The sequence below is a fragment of the Heptranchias perlo genome, chromosome 5 (assembly GCF_035084215.1).
Source record: "Heptranchias perlo isolate sHepPer1 chromosome 5, sHepPer1.hap1, whole genome shotgun sequence".
NCBI lineage: Eukaryota > Metazoa > Chordata > Chondrichthyes > Hexanchiformes > Hexanchidae > Heptranchias > Heptranchias perlo.
Window position 1 is genome coordinate 10,566,973 of NC_090329.1, and position 25,382 is coordinate 10,592,354.

The window sequence follows — 25,382 nt, forward strand, 5'->3', positions numbered from 1 at the left end:
GCAAATTAATTTTGTCCCGGATCATTGTCTCTTAAAGTTTCCCCACCACTGACGTTAGGCTGACTGGCCTGTATTTGTCGGGTTTATCCCTTTCCCCTTTTTTGAACAGGGGTGAAACATTTGCAATCCTCCAGTCCACTGGCATCAGCCCCATATCTAAGGAGGATTGGAAGATTGTGGCCAGAGCCTCCACAATTTCCACCCTTACTTCCTTCAGTAATCTAGGATGCATCCCATCTGGACCGGGTGACTTTTCTACTTTGAGTACTGCCAACCTTTTAAGTACCTCTTTCCCCCCCTTTTTTTTACATTTAAAATCTTACAAATCCTCCTGTGCCCCCATTTTATTTTCTACTAATTGTAGCGAGTTGAATATTCTCAACTGGTACAAAATTCATCACCTGTAGGAATCAAAAGATTTCCTCTGGCTACTCTGTGTCGGTGGGAAGATCTCTAATTTCTGTTTGCAAATTGAGAAAGCCTGTATTTTTTAAAGAATGCTTTCACTACGGTAGTTTAGCCAAATATAACAAACATAGGAATTTTTCGCCCCTTGTTTTCAAAGTTGCTGATACCTAGCGACCAGCGAGAAATCGTTCCTTCAGTAGTGCTCCAAGCAAAGTTTTACCACCCACTCCGCAGCACGTACAGTGGTGACAAGGATTTCAGTGCTCAGATGCTATTAAGTACAGCATTGTGACATTACAAGGTGTTGTTCTTACTCAGCTCCAAGTAATAGCCCATGAAGGAAAGTGTAGCCAGAGCTGATACTGTAGGGTCAATTCGCATTTGCTTTGTCACTTGCAGAGTCCTTTGTATTTGTTGTCAGCTTTTGAGGTGGACGGACTGCTCATTTGACCACATTGATTGGCAGTTATTGTACACCTTTTGTTGTTGATTCCAAAACAATGGCATCTATTGATTTATAATATCTGATTGCTTATAAAGTATTGTTGTGATGTGTATGCGGTCTCTATCGGTACACAAGTCTGAACATTGCATCCGATATCACTGAAAGGAAGGGCTGATAGGAAGTGTTTTACCTCAGCTGTCACTTATGTAAGTGGCTCGCTCAACAAGGTAGGCCCCACTAAACAAAGTTTATTTTTTTAATGTAGGATCTGCTTCAAAAAACGTTAAAAACTCTTCAGGTGATTTAGCAGGGATTGTATACACGACCAAGTTAAGTCACAAGCAGATTTGAACCCTTTTAAATAACAAGGGCAATGAACCATTACCTGTCACAACATGACAAGGACATTCTTCTCAGAAAGAAAAATGATCCTTCCTGCTCCTCTTCCCAAAATTATCCGTGAGTGACTAGTTGCCTTCTGCCTTCTCGTACTTCATGTCTCACTTTACTGTGGCACTGATTTTAACTTGGCTGTTGGAGCAGAGAAAAGCCGTATTTCTGTGTAGACAGCTTATCAAGGAATAAAACATAGCAGGGGGTTGAGTAATGCATTTTTGCCCTTCACATTGGGGATTGTATTAATGTCATTGGGGACGGAACTCACCCTTTAGTATTAACTCTAGCTGTGTACTCAGTGATTTGATGCTTTTTGTAATTAAACGCGCAACAAATGTTATTCTATATTCAAAGCTGAAATTCTGTTCACTTCCATTTTTCTCCAGGCTGCAGCCCTGGATTATACGGAATGATTCCTAACAACTTTCTTGCAGTGAAATTATTTGACAATTTAAATTTTTTGTCACTTTTTTTCCAGCATTTGCTCTCTGGCAAGTTCAATTATTCACTCTTGACGGATTAGTGACAACGTAATCAGATGGACACGTTTACCAGCGATGTTATTGTATGAGTGCTTCATCCGCTTGTATCAAATTCCTCTCCGTGCTAATTCAATAGAGGTATTAGACCATTCGTTCTTTCTTCTATGTTCTTTTAATTTTGTTGAATCATTCATAATCGACTCATTCATCTGAGGCCCATTGCCATATCAAAAAAAAATCAGCCTTATTCCTCCAAAACACAACCTGAGTTCTGGGATGCTCATCCCAAGCAACAATGTGGACACATCGCTGACAGCTATTACTCACTGTAAACCATCCATGAAAATGTTCCAAATATCTTGTGGAACAATTTTTCCGATTTAGTTTCAAAGTAATATGCAGTTCTGACTAAAATTTTGACAGGTAAGTTCTCTCCTATTTTTTCCAGTAAACATAATCTAATAGATTACAATCGTATTCTATAAACAATGTTTTGTCAAACTAAGTGAACAGACGGATGTGTTTACACTACTTAGAATTTACAAAAGATTATTAAACTCGACTGACATAAATTAAAAGTGACTTAACACATCTGGTACCTTGTTACATTTGTTGTTCAGACGCAGAACAATAACAAAGCATTTGCATCAGCTTAGGGTTTTATTAATCACTCGGCATCACAACATTGTATTTCACATTTTTCTTGACAGAACAATTAATCATGATAATACTGTAAGTCTGTTCAATGTTCTCAACACAGATCACATCACTACACAGAGCGGTGTTAAGTGAAAGATTCCCTCTGATGTCAGCCGTGCAAGCTATATCGTATTCGTGTTGACGGCCCCACTGCTGACGACTTTGCCAAACCTTGGATAGTTGATGAAGATGTAAAACATGGCTTGTGTTTGTATAACAAGACGCACACTGTATCCTTGTGCACTACTGTTTCTTAGTAACATTGAAGTGATACTCTCCTGAAATGATGCAAAATCCAAAACCAAAATTGTGAGGATAAAATGTATTTCTTCCGATTACTGTCAAGTTCTATAATAATTAGCAGCATAAGTGTTGATTCAAAACTGATATTATTTTGTGTTACTGTTAAAACACGGTCAAAATAATATTAAACTATAGGAGCCACTGTTGGATCTCTGCCAGGTCAGCTATCTTAAAACACTAGTGAGTACACTGCAACCCACTGCAGTCTTATTTTTAATTGAGAAGGTGAAGGACCAAGGTACAAGTGCAAGACATGATTTCAAGATGGTATGTTGCCACCCTAGTGCCAGGGTCAAGGGTGTCACTGAGTGGCTGCAGAACATTCTGGAGGGGGAGGGTGAACAGCCAGACGTCGTGGTCCATATCGGTACCAACGACATAGGTAGAAAGAGGGAGATTTTAAGGAGTTAGCAAAGAGATTAAGAAGCAGGACCTCAAAGGGAGTAATCTCCAGATTACTCCCGGTAGCATGCACTAGCGAGTATAGAAATAGGAGGATAGAGCAGATGAATGCATGGCTGCAGAGATGGTGCAAGAGGGAGGGCTTTAGATTCCTGGGACATTGGGACCAGTTCTGGGGGAGGTGGGATCTATACAGGCCGGACGGGTTGCACCTCATTGGAGCTGGGACCAACATCCTCGCAGGGAGGTTCGCTAGTGCTGTGGGGGAGGGTTTAAACTAATTTGACAGGGGGATGGGCACCGGGATGTAGCACTGGAAAGGAGAAACAAGGTGCACAAAGGATTGGGAGAGACAGACAGCACTAGAGTAAGAAATAGTACGGTATGAGATGGGACCAGACTAAGAGAATACAAGAAGGTCTAAGATAGGTTTACAGTGTGTGTGTAAACGCATGAAGCGTGGTAAACAAGGTTGGTGAGCTGCAGGAGCAAATAGCCACATGGGAATACGATGTTGTGGCGATAACTGAGACCTGGCTCAAAAAAGGGCAGGATTGGGTACTAAATATTCCTGGATACAGGGTGTTCAGGAAAGATAGGGAAGGAAAGAAGCGGGGTGGCAGTATTGATTAAGGAGAATATTGCAGTGCTGGTGAGAGAGGATGTCCTGGAGGGGTCAAGGACAGAATCTATTTGGTTAGAGTTAAGAAACAATAGAGGCGCCATTACACTACTGAGTGTATTCTTTAGGTCACCAACTAGTGGGAAGGATATAGAGGAGCAAATTTGCAGGGAAAGTACAAAGAGATGCAAAAGCCATCGAGTAATGATAACGGGGGACTTCAACTATCCTAATACAGACTGGAATAGTAATAATAAGAGGCAATGAGGGGGAGGAATTTTTTAAGTGTGTTCGGGAGAACTTTCTTGACCAGTACGTTTCAGGCCCAACGAGGAAGGAGGCATTGCTGGACTTGATTCTGGGGAATGAGGCAGACCAAGCGGAGCAAGTATCAGTGGGGGAGCATTTAGGGAGCAGCAATCATAGTATCATAAGGTTTAGAATAGCTATGGAAAAGGACATGGACCACTCTAAAGTAAAAATACTCAATTGGAGGAGGGCCAATTTCAATGGGATGAGAACAGATCTGGCCCGGGTAAATTGGAATCAAAGATTGGCAGACAAAACTGTAATCGAACAATGGACGGCCTTTCAGGAGGAGATGGTTCAGGTACAGTCTAGTTGCATTCCCACATGGGAGAAAGGTAGGGCAACTAAAGCCAGAGCTCCGTGGATGACAAAAGAGATAGAGAGTAAGAAGAAGCAGAAAAAAGATGTGTGTGACAGATGTCAGATTGATAACACAAGTGAGAAACAGGCTGAGTATAGAAAGTTCAGAGGGGAAGTGAAAAAGGAAATAAGAGGGGCAAAGAGAGAGTATGAGAATAGACTAGCGGCCAACATAAAAGGGAATCCAAAAGTCTTCTATAGACATGTAAACAGTAAACGGGTAGTAAGAGGAGGGGTGCGGCTGATTAGGGACCAAAAAGGAGATCTACTCATGGAGTCAGAGGGCATGGCTGAGGTATTAAATGAATACTTTGCATCTGTCTTTACCAAGGAAGAAGATGCTGCCAGAGTCTCAGTAAAGGAAGATGCAGATGAGATACTGGATAGGCTAAAAATTGATAAAGAGGAGGTATTAGAAAGACTAGCTGTACTTAAAGTAGATAAGTCACCCGGTCCAGATGGGATGCATCCTAGGTTGCTGAGGGAAGTAAGGGTTGAAATTGCGGAGGTACTGGCCATAATCTTCCAAACATTCTTAGATATGGGGCTGGTGCCAGAAGACTGGAGAATTGCAAATGTTACACCTTTGTTCAAAAAAGGGTGTAAGGATAAACCCAGCAACTATAGACCAGTCAGTTTAACCTCAGTGGTGGGAAACTTTTAAAAACGAGACAGAATTAGCAGTCACTTCGACAAGTTTGGATTCATATGGGTAAACCAGCATGGATTTGTTAAAGGCAAATCGTGTTTAACTAATTTGATTGAGTTTTTTGATGAGGGAACAGAGAGGGTAGATGAGGGCAATGCAGTTGATGTAGTGTATATGGACTTTCAAAAGGCGTTTGAGAAAGTGCCACATAATAGGCTTGTTATCAAGATTGAAGCCCATGGAATAAAGGAGGCAGTAGCAGCATGGATACAGAATTGGCTAAGTATCAGGAAGCAGAAAATAGTGGTGAACGATTGTTTTTCGGTCTGTGGGGAGGTGGTGTTACCCAGGGATTGGTATTCGGACCACTGCTTTTCTTGATATATATTAATGACTGGACTTGGGTGTACAGGGCACAATTTCCAAATTTGCAGATGATACAAAACTTGGAAGTGTAGTAAACAGTGAGGAGGATAGTGATAGACTTCAGGAGGATATAGACAGGCTGGTGGAATGGATGGACATGTGGCAGTTGAAATTTAACACAGAAAAATGCGAAGTGATACATTTCGGTAAGAATAACGAGGAGAGGCAATATAAACTAGAGGGCACGATTCTAAAAGGGGTACAGGATCAGAGCAATCTCGGGGTATATGTGCACAAATCGTTGAAGGTGGCAGGGCAGGTTGAGAAAGCAATTAAGAAATCATACAGGTTCCTGGGCTTTATAAATAGAGGCATAGAGTACAAAAGCAAGAAAATCATGATGAACCTTTATAAAACACTGATTCGACCACAATTGGAGTACCGTGTCCAGTTCTGGGCACTGCACTTTAGGAAAGATGTGAAGGCCTTAGAGAGGGTGCAGAAAAGATGTATGAGAATGATTCCAGGGATGAGGGACTTTAGTTACATGGATAGACTGGAGAAGCTGGAGTTGTTCTCCTTGGAACAGAGAAGATTGAGAGGAGATTTGATAGAGGTATTCAAAATCATGAAGGGTCTAGACAGAGTGGATAGAGAGAAACTGTTCCCATTGGCGAAAGGGTCAAGAGCCAGAGGACATAGATATAAGGTGATTGACAAAAGAACCAAAGTGACATGAGGAAAAACTTTTTACGCAGCGAGTGGTTAGGATCTGGAATGCACTGCCTGAGGGGGTGGTTGAGGCAGATTCAATCATGGCCTTCAAAAGGGAACTGGATAAGTACTCGAAAGGAAAAAAATTGCAGAGCTCCGGGAAAGGGCAGGGGAGTGGGACGAGCTGGATTGCTCTTGCATAGAGCCGGCATAGACTCGATGGGCCAAATGGCCTCCTTCCTTGCAGTAACCTTTCTATGATTCTAAGACATCTTCAAGTTTGAAAAGAATAGGAGAGAAGACAGAAAAAGTCAAGATGTCTGACCCCCATATCCCACCCATTTGAGTGTTAGCCGTGGCTCAGTTGGTATCACTCTTGCCTCTGAGTTATGAAGGTTGTGGGTTCTGAGCTGCAGTCCAGCGACTTAAGCATAAAATCTAGGCTGACACTCCAGCGTAGTACTGAGGGAGTGCTGCACTGTAGGAGGTGGCGTCTTTTGATTGAAACGTTAAACCGAGGCCCCATCTGCCCTCTCAGATGGATGTAAAAGATCCCACGGCATTATTTTGAAGAAGAGCAGGGAAGTTCTCCACGGTGCCAATATTTATCCCCCCATCCAACATCTCTGAAAACAGATTATTTGGTCATTATCACAGTCCTGTTTGTGGGAGCTTGCTGTGCGCAAATTGGCTGCTGCGTTTCCTACATTACAACAATGACGACACTTCAAAATACTTCACTGGCCGTAAATGCTTTGAGAGGTCCTGAGGTTGTAAAAGACACTTTATAAATGCAAGTCTTTTTTTTAAATAAATTAACCATAATATCTTTCAATGTACCTGACCTCATGATAGTATACCAGGAGACAGGATAAGTCATGTTAAAGGCACCACATGCAATTATTTTTTTTAAATAGTTTTGTAATAATTTCTAAATAATTGTTTTTAAATTATCCTTGGGAGATGCGTGGAACAGTTAAACAATTCTGATTAAATTTAAGGCATTATTGCTCCCTTGATTTAACTTCTGGCTCTTATTCCAGTGTGGAGCCTCACAGTCATCCTCAATAACAGCAGTAAATTGTATTAGCAAGTTAGGGTATGTCAATTAGCTCACAACATGCATTTATATCACAATGAACACTAAGCACCATGGAAGTGAGGTTGCTCTTAATCATATAACTTATTTATTTTTATAATGCGACTATTAATCTGGGTTGGGGAGAGGGGTGGAATTGGAGTTTTTAGGGGAGAAAGAAACAGAATTCAATTTTTGTACCAGGTCAGCATTAAGCAGTCTCATGTCAAGTAAGGCCATCAATCGACATAATTAATATTTTCTAATGTGGGAGAAAAGATCACTGCATTGTTCACACCATGTCAGATCAGGGAAGATGACCAAATTCATGTTGTTGTCTTACAAACAAGGGGGTCAGATGATGAAATGCATTTCTGTACTAGGTATTTAAAACACAAGACTACTTGGGAAAGGACAGACACCAGAATACACGAGTCCTATCCTTTTCTGTATCGACGAACCGAACAACTCACTCTTTCATTACATCCCTCCATTACTTCCCACCCCGATTGATGGGTAAGCTTTGATGAGACAAATAGCCTCTTCTCGTTCTTGACTTTTCTGATGCATTTGAACCCTTTGACATGATAACAAAGTCTGGATCAATTTTTCAATTGTCGACATAATATTGTGTTCATATATCAATTCAATTCAACAAGTCTCTATTCTAAAGTAATGTTTCCTCATTATTTATACCTCTGAATCATTTTCATTATTCACCTCCATATCATGTCCAGGGCAGTAATATCCTTCTTATAACTAGGTGACCAGAACTTTACACAATCTGATGAAAATCTTAAACAGGAACAATGCAACCTCCTGATATTACCTGCAGCACAGTGCTTTTATCCATCCATTTGTATGCTGGCTTTTCCTTCCAGGACTGCTTTTAGAGATACCAGTCAGTGGAACTGCCAAATTAACAAGAGTCCTTTCAATTACTCTCTCCAAACCAAAGTATACAACGGCATTACTCAGAATGGTACATTGCATATAGCTTTGTATTTCTTCAAAAGATTTCAGCAGAATATATTTATACAGTAAATCAGTGTATTTACAGGAGTCTCTGGCTCCCACAGTGGGAATGAATAGCTGTATTATCCTTATTGTTTGGATTATTGCCACCACCACCCCCACCCCTCAATCACTTCCCTCCTTTCCTGAAGGCAGTGGGGACTCTTGCTGTGATACAGTAGCACAATTCTGTGGTAGCTCACCGAAGTGGCCATTCATGACACTGGAGACTATCCTCTGGAGCCTGTTTTTAAGTGGATGATAGTTTTTGAAAATTAGGGAAAAGAGTATTTGACCAGATTGGTCACCACAAAATACTCTTTGGGCTCGATTTTGGGATCGTGTTTCCGGCGGGTTCCCAGCGGGGTGGCCCCGAAAATCCCGATATCCGGTCACGTGACCGGATCGCGACGAAATCCCGGCCACTTCCGGGTACCACGCTGACATGCGGGGCTGCGCGCACAAGCCCTGCTGGTGGGAATCCCGCAGGCAATTAAAGCCAGCGGGGTTCCACTTGAGAGTACTTACCTTGCTCGTTGTGGTCAGTTAATGAGCTGAAGCAGCTGTCAAAAGAGGAAGTGTGGGATTTTCGGTTCAAGGCAGTGAGTTTCCCACACTGGGGGAAACAGTCCCTCCTCAACCAGGCGTGTTGCAGCCAGCAGCCTGTGGCAGGTGCCAAGGTGCGCTCCATGGGGGAGAGCCCTCACCCACGCAGGAGGCCACCGCGTCACATAGGGCAACCCCTGCCCTCCACCACCCCCCGCCAAGCCAGAGGACAGACCGACACGAAACCGCAGCCCCAGTCCGAGGAACCACCCACCTACCCTGCACAACCCCTCAGACCAACACCTGCCAGATGGGTGGTGTGTGGACACCCTCGGAGGACGAAGAGCATGACCAGCCCCAGCAGCCTCGCAGTCCACGCCGTCCGCCGCAGAGACGTGGATCCCCCCAACACGGTGTTGTTGCACGCCCACCTGCACAGCAGGAGGGAGGGCTACCGCAGAGAGAGACGCATCGCAGAGGGCACTACCCTCGCCACAGGGTCCACAGACCGAGGCGCAGCTCCCCGGACCTCTCCGAGCAGCAGTGCACAGGGAGGCGCAGATTCGCTCGACATGTAGTCGCGGAGATCTGCAGCCTCTTTCATGCCGAGCTGCTCCTGGCTGGCCCCAGCACCAACTGCTTACCTGTCGCTGGCAAAGTCACCACTGCCCTCCACACCTTCTCCTCCGCATCCTTCCAGGGTGCAGCCGGCTACACCGCCGATGTCTCTCAGTCGTCTGCGCGGACGAGCCCTGCAAATACACCTGCACCTACTCTGCAGTAACACGATGGGTGGCATCAGTGGTGGGTCCTCGTGGTGATACCCAGGAGCGGCCATTATTGGACACAACGGACAGGATTCGCGGAGACATGGCAGTGGTGGTGTCAATATAATGTGTGCTGTTTGTTGCTCTGAAATTCAATATAGGTAACACCCATAACAAACCCTCAGACACCCTTGTGCACCCCCTTCATGCTGACGACACGTTTGCCTTACGCTGCCTACTGCACATATGTGATGCATGCCCTGTGGCTGCAGCACAGGTGGTGGCAGGTTGAGTGAGGCTGGCCGTGAGGGAGATGCACGGGAGGGTGAGTATGGGATGGAGCAATGAGATTGCATGAGGATTGGGTTGCGTGGTAGTGGCAGGATGAGTACTGGCGAGGTGAGTAGGTGGAGGTAAGATGAGGATGGGGTTTGAGTGGGTATGAAGGGTGATGTGACAGAATAGTGTTGGCGGTGCCGAAGGAGATGTGGGGTGGGGGCAGTGTTGTGGCAGACGGAGAGTAGGGGAAAGACTTCATGTTCTCACTGCGGCTGACCTACTGCGGTCATTGCAGCGCCTCCTGTACTGTATGCAGGTGGGCCATATGTTGGTGCCGCAGGTGACCCCCTCTGCCACCTCGAGCCAGGCCTTCTTGGTGGCAGAGGCAGGCCGCTTCCTCCCGCCCGCCGGGGGGAAGATCTGTGTCCTCCCCCTCCTCCTCACCCCATCTGATGATACCTGGGGTGAGGCATCATTAAACTGGGAGCAGCCTTCCCCCTGGGCTGCTCCATGCTGCAATTTGTTCCATTGGTTGCAGCATCTGTCAGTGGAGGACTGCCCCTTTAACTAGAGAGCCTCCAGCTGACAGATCGTACTGCGCATGCGCAGCCCGACCGACGCGCAGGCCAGCGCCGTGGACCCCGGAGGAGCAGGTAATTGATTCCTATTAGTGTGTTGCCTGCTACGATCGCGTGGGCAACCCACTAATTTCGCCGAGCGTGTTGACCACGCTCCCGGAGGACCACCCGCTGGGAACCCGCAGGCCTGCTAAATTCGAGCCCTTTGTATTCATTGAGCTGTCTAATGGTGATTGAAGATATTCATATAAATAATATTGTGATCAGTGATCATGCAATGGCTCTTCTCTTTCCTCTGGGTCTCATTCCTTAAAGTTAGAAATACCTGTATGTATGTGGTCCATTTCATGGATATTACAGAATTACAAAAAGAATCAAGATCTGTGGAAGGAATGTATGTAAAGTCGGGAATTATCTGAAAAAATCATTCTGGCAGCAGGTCAACTGTCTAACTATCCATTAGATTGAAACGAATTTAGGTGCTAGAATTTCTGCCTTCATGGAGCACTGGATATCATTTTATTGCAGATTAGAGTTTGCTTCTCAATTATAAAAATGAGTTCACATCAGTGGCCAAGTCAGGCATGTAAACAAAATGGTGTAGTGGAAAATCTACAGTAGTTGAGTCGACCAATTCCAGGTGACAAGTTAGTCAACATTGGAAGCTTCATTTATAGAGGGCGATGTTGCAAAAAATTGGAGTTAAATCTAATACTTCATGAAAGCATATTTACCGAGAAGCCTGGTACTGCTACTTTTGATGATAACTCAGTGTTACAAAGTGGTAACATCTCATGTCATTCCATTATGCCTCACATAGTCATCATAGTTAACACAGAGGAGAAAATATATAGGCAAATTTCTGCAAAAACAATAGAAAAGTAACAGTAGGGGATTTCAACTACCTTAATATTATCAGTGCAAAAGGTATAGAGGGAGCAGAATTCTTAAATTGCATTCAGGAGAATTTTTTTTAGCCAGGACGGCGCAAGCCCAACAAGAGGGGGGGGCAGTTCTGGATTTAGTTTTACTGAATGAAGTTGGGCAGGTGGAAGGAGTATCAGTGGGAAAGCATTTTGGTGGTAATGATCATAATTCAGTTAGATTTAGCATTGTTATGGAAAAAGACATCGAAAGAACAGGAACAAACGTTCTAAATTGGGGAAAGGCCAATTTTACTAAGCTTTGAGGTGATTCAGCAAAAGTGGACTGGAAGCAGCTCCTTGAAGGTAAATCAGTGTCAGAGCAGTGGGAGACATTCAAGGGGGAGATTCAAGGGGTTCAGAGTAAACATGTTCCCACAAAGAAAACTGCCAAATCTAGAGCCCCCTGGATGTCAAGGAGCATAAGGCAAAAAAGGGAAGCTCATGTCAGACACCAAGAGCTCAATACTGCAGAAAGCTTAGAAGAGTATAAAAAGTGCAGGGCTGAAATTAAAAAGGAAATTAGGAAAGCAAAGAGAGGGCATGAAAAAATATTGACAAGTAAAATTAAGGAAAACCCAAAAATGTTCTATTAATACATAAAGAGCAAGAGGATAACTAAGGAAAGAGTAGGGCCTATTAGAGACCAAAAAGGTAACCTATGAGTGGAGGCAGAAGATGTGGGTATGGTTCTTAATGAATACTTTGTGTCTGTCTTCACAAAAGAAAGGGATGATGCAGAGCTTGTAGTTAAGGAAGAGTGTGAAATATTGGATGGGATAAACATAGTGAGAGAGGAAGTATTAAGGGGTTTAACATCTTTGAAAGTAGATAAATCGCCAGGCCCGGATGAAATGTATCCCAGGCTGTTAAGAGAAGCAAGGGAGGAAATAGCGGAGGCTCTGACCATCATTTTTCAATCCTCCCTGGCTACAGGCGTGGTGCCTGAGGATTGGAGGACTGCTAACATTGTACCGTTGTTCAAAAAGGGAGAAAGAGATACCGGTGGTGGGCAAATTATGGAATCGATTCTGAGGGACAGCATAAATTGTCATTTGGAAAGGCAGGGGCTAATCAAGGATAGTCAGCATGGATTTGTTAAGGGAAGGTCGTGTCTGACTAACTTGATTACATTTTTTGAGCAGGTAACAAGGAGGATCGATGAGAGTAACGCATTTGATGTAGTGTACATGGATTTTAGCAAGGCTTTTGACAAGGTTCCACGTGGCAGACTGGTCAAAAAAGTAAAAGCCCATGGGATCCAAGGGAAAGTGGCTATTTGGATCCAAAATTGACTCAGTAGCAGGAAGAAAAGGGTAATGGTTGACGGGTGTTTTTGCTTGAAGGCTGTTTCTAGTGGGGTCCTGCAAGGCTCAGTACTAGGTCCCTTGCTTGTTGTGGTATATATTAATGATTTGGACTTGAATGTGAGGGGCTTGATCAAGAAGTTTGCAGATGATACAAAAAATGTCCATGTGGTTGATAGTGAGGAGGAAAGATGTAGACTGCAGGAAGATATCAATGGACTGGTCAGGTGGACAGAAAAGTGGCAAATGGAATTCAATCCAGAGAAGTGTGAGGTAATGCATTTGGGGAGGACAAACAAGGCAAGGGAGTACACAATAAATGGGAGGATACTGAGAGATGTAGAGGAACAGAGGGACCTTGGAGTGCATGTCCACAGATCCCTGAAGGTAGCAGGACAGGTAGATAAGGTGGTTAAAAAGGCATATGGGATACTTTCCTTTATTAGCCGAGGCACAGAATATAAGAGCTATGGTATAACGTTATGCTAGAACTGCATAAAACATTGGTTAGGCCACAGCCTGAGTACTGCATACAGTTCTGGTCACCACATGACAGGAAAGATGTGATTGCACTAGAGAGGGTACAGAGGAGATTTATGAGAATGTTGCCAGGGCTGGAGAATTTTAGCTGTAAGAAAAGATTGGATAGGCTGGGGTTGTTTTCTTTGGAACAAAGGAGGCTGAGGAGAGATTTAATTGAGGTGTATAAAATTATGACGGGACGAGAGAAAGTGGATAGGGAGGACCTATTTCCCTTAGCAGAGGGGTCAGTGACCAGGGGGCATAGATTTAAAGTAATTGGTAGAAGGAGTAGAGGGGAGCTGAGGAGAAATTTTTTCACCCAGAGGGTGGTGGGGGTCTAGAACTCACTGCCTGAAAGGGTGGTAGAGGCAGAAACCCTCAACTCATTTAAAAAGTACTTGGCTGTGCACTTGAAGTGCCGTCACCTACAGGGTTACAGACCAAGTGCTGGAAAGTGGGATTAAGCTGGATTGCTCTTTTTCGGCCGGTACGGACACGATGGGCCAAATGGCCTCCTTCTGTGCCGTAACTTTCTATGATTCTAACTTTACAGAGTTATTTCCTTGAATATGTCGTGATTGCACTGGTAACCATGATGAATTGGCTCGTGTTTTTTTTAAATTTGATTTTTTTTTTAACTGGACTCAGTGGTTGGTCTGAACCATGGCAGAGGGATCTCACTCTTCGTAATATTTTAAGATTCGGAACCCTAAGCGTGATAAACTGCTCTGACAGAAAAGCAACGATGCCAGCATGGCAAATTTTGCTCCCAATCTCAAGCTAACACCTGCTTTCAGCACCATATGACAGTGTGGACATTCTGACATCCAGCAAGTTAGCAATTCTGGCAGCTATTTCTCAGAGTCATCTCTAGAAACACATGCATGATTGAAAAGAAAACTACAAAGAGGGAAAACTGTCATGCTGCAGCAATTCAAATATTAGAGCCAGTCTCTTGCAGCGACTACAAAAATAATTTTAAAAAATGAATAAAGTACTGCTGCCTTTTTCATACTCTTATTTTTTTTCGAAAGACAAAAGTTAACAGTTAAACATTTCACACAGTATCAAAACCTGGAGTTACCTGGATTTATAAACAAAAAATTCCCCTTCCTCCCACAGTGCGATTTTGTCCCCTCCTTTCCTTATGGTGGGGCACAGTTCCTCAGATGCTGGCAGCCGTAAAGTACCTCACCGCACTAGCTGCTCTACTTGTGTGAGCCCAGACCATGAATATCGGCAGGTAACTGAACCATGGAAGCAGCAATGCCAAGCCCCATCCTGCCCACAAATGCACTTTACAGAAGAAGTCACTGGAAAGCAACAAGGAGCAGGAACACTGGCCGTTGGACCCCTTCACAGCACGAGGCACTGATGCAAACTGCAGCCTCCCAATGGCAGCCTCAGCTAATGCACCACTATCTACTTATCTTTTTAACTGTCGATAAGGAAAGAACTTGGATTTATACAGCACCTTTCATGACCTCAGGATGTCCCAAAGCGCTTTACAGCCAATGAAGTACTTTTGAAGTGTAATCACTGTGGTAATGTAGAAAACACGGCAGCCAATTTGCGCACTGCAATGTGGAAATTTGCCCACAAACAGCAATGTGGAAATGACCAGATAATCTGTTTTTTAGTGATTTTGTTTGAGGGATAAATATTGATCAGGACACCGGGGAGAACTCCCTTGCTGTTCTTCGAATAGTGCCATGGGATCTTTTACGTCCACCTGAGAGGGCAGACGGGGCCTCGGTTTAACGTCTCATCCAAAAGACAGATATGCTCTCCACTTATACTTTTAATGGAACATACAAATGTCACATTGCAGGTTTGCAATTCAAAACAAACTGAGGGAAAAATATTTTAATTGCAAGCAAGTTTACAAAATATTTTTGTGTAATTACAGCAGAGATATTCCTGGATCTGCGCCCAGGGGCACTGGATCGCCTGGGTGCAGCTAATATTGGGAAATCAGGTGGGTCAGAACACATCCCCTTCCCCCTTGCCTTTCTCCCTGATTTTGCATCCAATAATTTAAATGGAATTAAAGATTAGACAGCTTCCTTCACAGGTGTGCACTTTGACCTGTCTTGATTTTTCGGTATTCACGACAACCAGGTGATCCGAGTCCATTTGGAGGCAGACCCAGCATAATTTCTCGTTACACATTCGAGGAATATCCTATCAAAAAGAACAAGCTGTCATTGCGTCTGGCTGATTCTCAGCTGTTCTATTTCAATGTATTTCGTTGTCCACTCATCTTAAAGCCATACCTGTCATTCACAGTCATCCATGAGAGTGAAGTGAACGGTTGCTGCCTCTGTTGTCAAGACTCTCAGTTCTGACACAATATAACTCAGTTTACCTCCTTCTAAATCAGGGAACAGATAAATACATCCAGTTGGCAATTTGTCATGGCACTATGAATTTAGTTGCACAATGTGGGCAGATGTTTCATGTCCTGAGCTCCAATGCCAAACAAAGAGATGCGAAATTGAGGCCAAAAGGCTCATTTTGGACCTCTTTGCAAAAAATACATATGTTTTAACTCTGGGAGCAGAGAAGCTAAAAGGAAGTATGAAGTGTGTGTGGACATTTCCATTATTGGCAGCTATTTTCATTGTTCTCCCAAGAGCGATGATGGGTCACTGCACAGAATCAGTGAATCGCGTTCTTCCTAACTAGTTTAAAACAAAGTTCCTCTTGCTATGAGCATCATAGGGATGTTTCTTGCAACTTTTAAAAAAATATTTTTTGAAATCATTCATTTTTTGTGCACAACAAAGAGCTGATTGAAGCTGAATTTAATCTGTACCTCTGTCTGTGGCCAGCAGGGGAAGCAAAGATATATTTCGGGAAAACTCTGGATATTTAATGTCTGATCACATTTTCTATTTATAGCACGGATGTACAAAGAAGAAATTAACCCTCAGACTGCTAGCAGGTTCAGGGAAACACATGTCTCCCAGAGTCAACCACTTTTCTTTGTTTTCAGGTTACACACTGTGATACTGAAAACAATAAAGCTACTCAACATCAGGAATTTCTTCCTTTCTCCAATATTAATCCCAAAATAAAACATTAAATGGTGAAAAGCTAGGAACAGTGGAGGTCCAAAGAGATTTAGGGCTCCGTGTACACAGATCACTAAAATGTAGACGTGCCGAGTGGATGATCCATCTCGGCCTCCTCCCGATATCCCCACCATTACAGAAGCCAGTCTTCAGCCAATTCGATTCACTCCACGTGATATCAAGAAACGGCTGAGTGCACTGGATACAACAAAGGCTATGGGCCCCGACAACATCCCGGCTGTAGTGCTGAAGACTTGTGCTCCAGAACTAGCCGTGCCTCCAGCCAAGCTGTTCCAGTACAGCCACAACACTGGCATCTACCCGACAATGTGGAAAATTGCCCAGGTATGTCCTGTCCACAAACAGCAGGACAAATCTAATCCGGCCAATTACTGCCCCATCAGTCTACTCTCAATCATCAGCAAAGTGATGGAAGGTGTTGTCGACAGTGCTATCAAGCAGCACTTACTCATCAATAACCTGCTCACCGATGCTCAGTTTGGGTTCCGCCAGGACCACTCGACTCCAGACCTCATTACAGCCTTGGTCCAAACATGGACAAAAGAGCTGAATTCCAGAGGTGAGGTGAGAGTGACAGCCTTTGACATCAAGGCAGCATTTGACCGAGTGTGGCACGAACGAGCCCTAGTAAAATTGAAGTCAATGGGAATCAGGGGGAAAGCTCTCCAGTGCTGGAGTCAGACCTAGCACAAAGGAAGATGGTAGTGGTTGTTGGAGGCCAATCATCTCAGCCCCAGGACATTGCTGCAGGAGTTCCTCAGGGCAGTGTCCTAGGCCCAACCATCTTCAGCTGCTTCATCAATGACCTTCCCTCTGACGACTGCACAGTGTTCAGTTCCATTCGCAACCCCTCAGGTAATGAAGCAGTCCATGCCCACATGCAGCAAGACCTGGACAACATCCAGGCTTGGGCTGATAAGTGGCAAGTAATATTCGCGCCAGACAAGTGCCAGGCAATGACCATCTCCAACAAGAGAGAGTCTAAACACCTCCCCTTGACATTCAATGGCATTACCATCGCCAAATCCCCCACCACCAACATCTTGGGAGTCACCACTGACCAGAAACTTAACTGGACCAGCCACATAAATACTGTGGCTATAAGAGCAGGTCAGAGGCTGGGTATTCTGCAGCGAGTGACTCACCTCCTGACTCCCCAAAGCCTTTCCACCATCTACAAGGCACAAATCAGGAGTGTGATGGAATACTCTCCACTTGCCTGGATGAGTGCAGCTCCAACAACACTGTAAAAGCTCGACTCCATCCAGGACACCACCATCTGCTTAATTAGCACCCCATCCACCACCCTAAACATTCACTCCCCTCACTACCGGCACACCGTGGCTGCAGTGTGTACCATCCACAGGATGCACTGTAGCAACTCGCCAGGCTTCTTCGACAGCACCTCCCAAACCCGCGACCTCTACCACCTAGAAGGACAAGGGCAGCAGGCACATGGAAACAACATCACCTGCACGTTCCCCTCCAAGTCACATACCATCCCATCTTGGAAATATATCGCCGTTCCTTCATCGTCGCTGGGTCAAAATCCTGGAACTCCCTTCCTAACAGCACTGTGGGAGAACCTTCACCACACGGACTGCAGCGGTTCAAGAAGGCGGCTCACCACCACCTCCTCAAGGGCAATTAGGGATGGGCAATAAATGCTGGCCTTGCCAGCGAAGCCCACATCCCATGGACGAATAAAAAAGTACAAAAAATAATCAAAAAGGCAAATGGAATGTTAGAGGGCTAGAATACAAAGGGAAAGAAGTTTTGCTCCAGCTATACAAAGCCCTGGTTAGACCACATCTGGAGTACTGTGTACAGTTCTGGGCACCGCACCTTGGAAAGGATATATTGGCCTTGGAAAGAGTGCAGCGCAGGTTTGCCAGAATGTTACCAGCGCTCCATGGGTTAAATTATGAGGCGAGATTACATAAACTAGGCTTGTATTCCCTGGAATATAAAAGGTTAAGAAGTTATTTGATTGAGGTTTTTAGGTTTTTGAAAGGAATTGAGTGGGTTGATAGAGAGAAACTTTTTCCGCTGGTGGGGAGTCTAGAACAAGGGGACATAACCTTAAAATCAGAGCCAGGCCATTCAGGAGAGAAGTCGGGAAACACTTCTTCACGCAAAGGGTGGTAGAAGTGTGGAACTCTCTCCCACAAAAAGCAATAGATGCTAGCTCAATTAATAATTTTAAATCTGAGATCGATGGATTTTTGCTCGCCAAGGGTATTAGGGGATATGGAGCCAAGTTGGGTGGATGGAGTTAGAATACAGACCAGCCATGATCGCATTGAATGGCGAAACAGGCTCGAGGAGCAGAATGGCCTGCTCCTGTTCCTATGTTCCTATTAAACACCGAAAATACATTTTACCGAAAAATAACAAAATGTATAAACCATCTGTCTGTGTTCATTTGGGGAAAGATTTCTCTGTGTGCTATGTGTAAAACATTATAAAGAACAGCTTTACAATTTAATTACAGATACCGCACAGAGGAAATCGTATCCCTTTGTCATCCTTTTTTTCACCTATTTTGAATATTACTTTACCTCTATTCTATTTTCTTATCCCCTTTTTAGTTTATTTTTAAGAAAACTTTCTGCTGTTGCCCTCCTGCTTCAACCATCCATTTTGGAGGTGGGAACAGCTTTTTTCATTGAAAGGTTTTTTTGTTTGGATGAAAGCTATCTTTGAAGGCACATTGTGTCACAGATTAAAAGGCTAGATTGTAAAGACTGACATTAGATGTCACAACTTTACAACTCAGCAAAAAATAATTTCCAGGTTCTGTCACTGTTGTCATGTTTGCAACAACTTTAATTGGCTGGTTTAGACTTCCTGTTGCTTGTGTGGTTGCTGGAGAATCTTGTTTAACATTGGATTTTCTGCAGTAATGTTGAAGATTCAGCTGTTGTTCAGAGTTTTCAGCACCCAGAACATTTTAATAAAACAAGTGGCAGAACAAGTTGAGAAGACTGTTAAAAAAGCATATGGGACCCTGGACTTTATTAATAGAGCCATAGAGTACAAAAGCAAGGAAGTTAGGCTAAACCCTTAGAAAACACTGGTTAGGCCTCAGCTGGAGTACTGTGTTCAATTCTGGGCACCACACTTTAGGAAGGATGTCAAGGCCTTTGAGAGAGTGCAGAAGAGATTTACTAGAATGGTAACAGGAATGAGGGACTTCATTTGTGTGGAGAGATTGGAGAAGCTGGGGTTGTTCTCCTTAGAACAGAGAAGGTTAAGGGGATATTTGACAGGCATGTTCAAAATCATGAAGGGTTTTGATAGAGTAAATAAGGAAAAACTATTTCCAGTGGCAGAAGGGTTAAGGTGATTGGCAAAAAGAGCCAGAAGTGACATGAGGAAACATTTTGTTACGCAGTGAGTTGTTATGATCTGGAATGCACTGCCTGTAAGGGTGGTGGAAGCAGATTCAATAGTAACTTCCAAAAGGGAATTAGATAAATACTTTCAGGGAAAAAATTTACAGGGCTATGGGGAAAGAGCAGGGAAGTGGGACCAATTGGACAGCTCTTTCAAAGAGCCAGCAGAGGCACAATGGGCCGAATGGCTTCCCCCTGTGCTGTACTCACTATGGTAGTATGATACTATATCTGTACATCGGGCAAAACTAGTTCTTACAAAATCGCATGAGTATTATTTCATGGAGCAAAGGAGGGAGGTGTACAATGGTGTTCCCCAGAGGTCAGTACTGCTTTTCTTGATATATATTAATGACTTGGAATTGGGTGTACAGGGCACAATTTCCAAATCTGCAGATGACACAAAACTTGGAAGTGTAGTGAACAGTGAGGAGGCTAGTGATAGACTTCAAGAGGATGTAGACAGGCTGGTGAAATGGACGGACACGTGGCAGATGAAATTTAATGCAGAAAAATGCGAAGTGATACATTTCAGTAGGAAAAACGAGGAGAGGCAATATAAACTAGAGGGCACAACTCCAAAAAGGGGTTCAGGAACAGAGAGATCTGGGGGTATATGTGCACAAATCGTTGAAGGTGGCAGGGCATAAATAGAGACAGAGTACAAAAGCAAAGAAGTCATGATGATCCTTTATAAAACACTGGTTCGACTACAACTGGAGTATTGTGTCCAGTTTTGGGCACTGCACTTTAGGAAAGATGTGAAGGCCTTAGAGAGGGTGCAGAAAAGATTTACTAGAATGATTCCAGGGATGAGGGACTTTAGTTACGTGGATAGACTGGAGAAGCTGGGGTTGTTCTCCTTGGAGCAGAGACGGTTGTGAGGAGATTTGATAAAGATATTCAAAATCACGAAGGGTCTGGACAGAGTAGATAGAGACAAACTGTTCCCACTGGTGGGAGAGTCATGAACCAGAGGACACAGATTTAAGGTGATTGTCAAAAGAACTAAAGGTGACATGAGGAAAAACTTTTTACACAGCGAGTGGTTATGATCTGGAATACACTGCCCGAGGGGGTGGTGGAGGCAGATTCAATAATGGCCTTCAAAAGGGAACTGGATAAGTACTTGAAAGGAAAAAAAATTGCAGGGCTACGGGGAAAGGGCAGGGGAGTGGGACCATCTGGTTGCTCTTGCATAGAGCCGGCGCAGACTAGACGGGCCAAATGGTCTCCTTCCATGTTGTAACCTTTCTATTATTCTGTGATTCTATGGTATAAACTAGCATGATAAGTTGCAAACAGCATATGCCTACCTTAAATGGAATAGCCACACTCTGTGTATGCTATTTACTTGCACCCGTAGTACCCAAGACGGATTAAATGCAAAAACATTGGATGCACACTGAGAATTCACCTTCTCAAGGGCAATTAGGGACAGGCAACAAATGTCGGCCTCACCAGCGACGCCCACATCCCATGAACGAATAAAAAAAAAATCACAAACAGACAAAAATTTGACCTCAAATTATTGGAGGGAAAACTGAGCAGACAAATCCATCCTAAATTTTAAAACATATGCACTGTAGTTTCAGAAACCGCATATTACACGAAAAAGTTCACCTCTGTAAGTTAAGGTCAGTTGGTACCGTCCTGATATCAATTATACCCCACAATGTCATGCCATTTCTGTGGCAAAAAGTGCTCTCTACACTGACTAGTCACTATTACTGGAAAGATTCTGAAAAGATTATTTATATTTCCTCACCAATTGGCCTTGCCAGTTCCCACCCCTCTCCCCCCAATTCCTTGTCGGGGTATATTTCCACTGACATGGGACGCCCCATCATTCTCAATTTTCTAACTGTTGAGTTGTCATCAGTAAGGATTCTGCCCAAGCGACCATTGTTCATGTGTCAGCCTTGACGGTGAACGCCAGCATTTGACTACGGGGAGGGAAAACTTCTGACCTCTGCTCCATAATCCAGCCTTCACTGAACATCCACACTTCCATCAGGGGTTACTGGATAGAGATCATGAAAACCTGGACACTGAGGTCAATTGCAACACCTCCCATGCACCACCATGGTTAAGGTCAGCAAACTAAGTACAGACACTGGGAGCTTTCTGACCCGTAGGTTTTTTGTTGAAAAATACAACTCACTTTTTTTGATGGATTTTGTGCTCATCAAGGTAAGGAGCATTATTGTTGGGGAATAAACAATTTTCCACTTTGGGTACCCAGTGTGGGCATTGGACACTTCCAGGTCAGATACACCTTGGAGTTGCTTGTACTCCTCACCAATAATGTGGCTTAACCCAATCTCTGAAGAACACCCCCTGCAAGACCATGGTGAATTCCCCACTTACAACACCAGCCATCCTCATGGCCTATGAGTGGAAATGCTAACTTACCGATATTTAGCGCAGAATTATAGGCATTTTTGGCTGTGGCATGACCTCATTAAAATCTTAATCAGATAACCCTTGAAGACGGTAGACAGAGGAGGCTTTATCCTATTGGTCTCATCAGACTTGAAATCAACCCTGCTCCCAATGGTGTTCTAACCCATTACACCATTTGTTCTTACTGATCATTTATCTCATGAAATGTCTCACATTTTTATTTGCTACCATTTGAGTTTGAAGGGTAAATTTTGAAGGGCTCTGCCCCCCAGTGCCTCATTCACCAGTGAATACCTTTGTTACTGTAATTTGCTCACTGGAAATGCCACCGGCCCTCTTGTGTCCTCTTAGTCTTTGCATAAGGGGTAATAACCACTCTGTCAGAGTGTGTGGATAGGCTCTCAGTTTACAGATCAGGCTTATTAAAAATAACCTTGCAAAAGGAACCTTACAAAATGTATCCTGTAGCTTTTGTCATGCTGCTTGTCCGTCATCCAGTATTGGATGAGCAGAAATTTTCTCCAATTAAATATTGGAAAGACAGAAGCCATCGTCTTCGATCCCCGCCACAAATCCATTCCCTAGCTACGGACTCCTTCGGTCTCCCTGGCCACTGTCTGAAACTGAACCAGACCATTCGCAATCTTGGCGTCCTATTTGACCCTGAGCTGAGCTTCCAACCCCATATCCTCTCCATCACCAAGACCACCTACTTCCACCTCTGTAACATTACCCGTCTCCGCCCCTGCCTCAGTTCAGCTGCTGCTGAAACCCTCATCTATGTTTTTGTTATCTCTAGACTCGACTATTCCAGTGCTCTCCTGGACACCCTCCGTAAACTTGAGCTCATCCAAAACTCTGCTGCCCATATCCTAACTCGCACCAAGTCCTGCTCACCCATCACCCCTGTGCTCACTGACATACATTGACTCCCAGGCCAGCAATGACTCGATTTTAAAATTTTCGTCCTTGTTTTCAAATCCCTCAATGGCCTCGTCCTTTCCTATCTCTGTCACCTCCTCCAGCCGTACAACCCTCTGAGATCTCTGCGCTCTCTGCGCTCCTCCAATTCTGGCCCCTTGCACATTCCCGATTTTAATCACTCCACCATTGGCAGCCATGCCTTCAGCTGCCTAGGCCCTAAGCTCTGGAATTCCATGCCTAAATCTCTCTGCCTCTCTACCTCTCTCTCTCAGGAGCTTGAGGCTGAGTCAGATCGCGGAACCGAGAGGCGGCAGAGCAGCACGGCAGGACTCGGTGAAATCAAAAACAACAATAAAAAAATCAAGGAGTGAGGCACCGGACATCAGGTAGGTGATTGGTTGGTGAGTATCAGATTGTTTTTTTGCTCTCTAAGCTAGGGCAATGGGTTAAACTAAGAGCTGGGAAACTATAACTTGCTGTTACTTCATTAAATTAATAACTTAAACTAGATAAACTAATTAGTTAATAAAACTAAAAAATTAACGATTGAATAAAAACTTTTAACTAATTAAATATATCAAACAAGGTTAGATTGGGATAACTGCAGCGTGTGGTGTGCCATAACTGCAGCATGTGGGAGTTTGTGGAGACCAGCGAGATCTCGAGCAATCACATCTGCAGTAATTGTCTGCAACTCGAGGAACTTCTGTTCAGAGTTCAAGCTGCAGACATTGTGATGCATCAGGGAGGGGGAGAGTTATCGGGACACTTTGATCCAGGAGGCAGAGACTCCCCTTCGGTTAAGTAGTAGATTAGAGTCGGTCAGGGACAGGAGGATGTGACTGCAAGGCAGACAGGTATGGGTACCCAAGATGCAGTGATGGAGGAGCCTCAGCCCTTGACCTTGTCCAACGGGTATAAGGTACTTGCTACCTGTATGGACAAGAGCAAGGACTGCAGGAAGATGGGCAAACTGACCACGGCACTTAAAGGAACTTGAAGTAATTAATATCAGTAGAGAAAAAGTACTAGAGAAACTAATCGGACTAAAAGCCAATAAATCCCCTGGACCTGATGACCTACATCCTAGGGTTCTAAAAGAGGTGGCTGCAGAGAGAGTGAATGCATTGGTTGTGATCTTCCAAAATTCCCTAGATTCTAGAATGGTCTCAGCAGATTGGAAGACAGCAAATGGACACTGCTATTCAAGAAAGGAGGGACAGAGAAAACAGGGAACTACAGGTCAGTTAGCCTGACATCAGTCATCGGGAAAATGCTGGAATCCATTATTAAGGAAATGGTAACAGGGCACTTAGAAAATCATAATATGATTCGGCAAAGTCATCACGGTTTTATGAAAGGGAAATCGTGTTTGACAAATTTATTTGAGTTTTCTGAGGATGTAACTAGCAGGGGAGAGAAAGGGGAACCAGTGGATGTCGTATATTTGAATTTTCAAAAAGCATTCGATAAGGTGCCACATAAAAGATAGTTGTGCAAGATAAAGGCTCATGAGGTTGGATAAATACATTAGCATGGATAGAGGATTGGTTAACGGACAGAAAACAGAAAGTCGGGAGAAACGGGTCATTTTCAGGTTGGCAGGCTGTAACTAGTGGGGTGCCGCAAGGATCAGTGCTCGGGCCTCAGCTATTTCCAATCTATATTATTGACTTAGATGAAGGGACCGAGTGTAATGTATCCAAGTTTGCTGATGATACAAAGGTAGATGTGAAAATAAGCTGTGAGGAGGACGCAAAGGGCGCTGAATTGGACTTATAGCGCCTGTTGGACTTATTGGCAGTACACGGCCTCCTGAAGTGCCAAGATGGTGTCTTGGCTGCGCACGTGACGTTACGCGCGCCGGACGCCATCTTGGTATATGAGTTAGCGCAGGCGCAGATAACAAACGCCGGAAGCATGTGAAGTAAGGAGAAAATGGATACAATCAGTGTGCAATGCTGATTTAAAGTGATAGGCACCATTTTGAGATTTAACGCTCGACTCAACACACAGTCTTAACCCTGACCATCTGAACATGTCTTCGAGGGCCTGGAGGACCCCCCCCACCAGCGCTATTTAAAGGGACTATGCAGGATTTACAGATTAGTGACTGGATTATTGCTTCTGGCTGCCGGGACACTTGTAACTGTTTTTGGAGGTCTCCTATACTTGAATATGAGGACGCGGGGACATAGCCTAACATTTAGAGCCAGGTCATGTCGGAGTGAAGTTAGGAAATGCTTCTACACGCAAAAGGTGGGAGACGTTTGGAACGCTCTTCTGCAAACAGCAGTTGATGCTAGCTCAATTGTGAATTCTAAATCTGAGATTGATAGATTTCCATGAACCAAAGGTATTAAGGGATAATAGGGCTAAGACAGGTA

At 44.1% G+C, this 25,382-nt stretch overlaps 1 protein-coding gene and 1 long non-coding RNA gene across 2 annotated transcripts in view; both read right to left on the reverse strand.

The window, feature by feature from the left end:
• The window catches only part of LOC137321575 (CUB and sushi domain-containing protein 1-like), a 2,214,006-nt gene that overhangs the window by 1,959,831 nt on the left and 228,793 nt on the right, over positions 1 to 25,382 (reverse strand). The window lies entirely within an intron of this gene.
• LOC137321576 (uncharacterized) lies at positions 2,379 to 14,520 on the reverse strand. The gene is made up of 3 exons (XR_010962853.1): positions 14,254 to 14,520; positions 8,063 to 8,144; positions 2,379 to 2,708 (listed from the first exon to the last, which is right to left on the reverse strand). It is a non-coding gene; the product is annotated as an uncharacterized lncRNA (long non-coding RNA).